This window comes from Poecilia latipinna, unplaced genomic scaffold (assembly GCF_001443285.1).
Source record: "Poecilia latipinna isolate Pla-1442-1.1 unplaced genomic scaffold, P_latipinna-1.0 Scaffold0, whole genome shotgun sequence".
Classification (NCBI taxonomy): Eukaryota; Metazoa; Chordata; class Actinopteri; order Cyprinodontiformes; family Poeciliidae; genus Poecilia; species Poecilia latipinna.
Window position 1 is genome coordinate 326,631 of NW_015112616.1, and position 760 is coordinate 327,390.

At 26.6% G+C, this 760-nt stretch overlaps 2 long non-coding RNA genes across 2 annotated transcripts; one reads left to right on the forward strand and one right to left on the reverse strand.

The window, feature by feature from the left end:
• LOC106954371 (uncharacterized) lies at window positions 1-708 on the reverse strand. The gene is made up of 2 exons (XR_001426387.1): window positions 417-708; window positions 1-209 (listed from the first exon to the last, which is right to left on the reverse strand). It is a non-coding gene; the product is annotated as an uncharacterized LOC106954371 (long non-coding RNA).
• On the forward strand, window positions 425-733 carry LOC106955294 (uncharacterized). The gene is made up of 2 exons (XR_001426599.1): window positions 425-499; window positions 702-733. It is a non-coding gene; the product is annotated as an uncharacterized LOC106955294 (long non-coding RNA).
• Window positions 734-760: the final 27 nt, after the last annotated feature.

The window sequence follows — 760 nt, forward strand, 5'->3', positions numbered from 1 at the left end:
AAAAAAAAAAAAAAAAAAGGACCAGAGTACAGAATAATGGCTTAGTTGTATTCATCTCAAGTGGATCGCAAGTTTAGTTCTCAATATAAAAAAAAGTTTAGTCAATTGAAGAAGAAAACATTTTGACTTACAGAAGACAGAAGATTTTTTTTTAATGAAGTCAAATTTGACTTTCAGATTTTTTATATTAATTTTCTCTACTAAAAAAACTAGCTGAATGCCTTGTACAGAATAATGGCTACGTTGTATTCATCTCAAGTGGATCACAAGTTTAGTTATCAATATAAAAAAAGTTTAGTCAATCGAAGAAGAAGAAAAAATTTTGACTTACAGAAGACGGAAGATTTTTTTTAATGAAGTCAAATTTGATTTTAAGATTTTTGATATTAATTTTCTCTACTCAAAAAAAAACACACAAGCTGATTGCCTTGTACAGAATAATGGCTAAGTTGTATTCATCTCAAGTGGATCACAAGTTTAGTTATCAATATAAAAAAAAGTTTAGTCAATCGAAGAAGAAAAAAAATTGACTTACAGAAGACGGAAGATTTTTTTAATGAAGTCAAATTTGACTTTCAGATTTTTGATTTTAATTTTCTCTACTCAAAAAAAAAAAACACAAGCTGATTGCCTTGTACAGAATAATGACTAAGTTGTATTCATCAAGTGGATCACAAGTTTAGTTCTTAATATAAAAAAAGTTTAGTCAATCGAAGAAGAAGAAAAAAATTTTGACTTACAGAAGACAGAAGATTTTTTT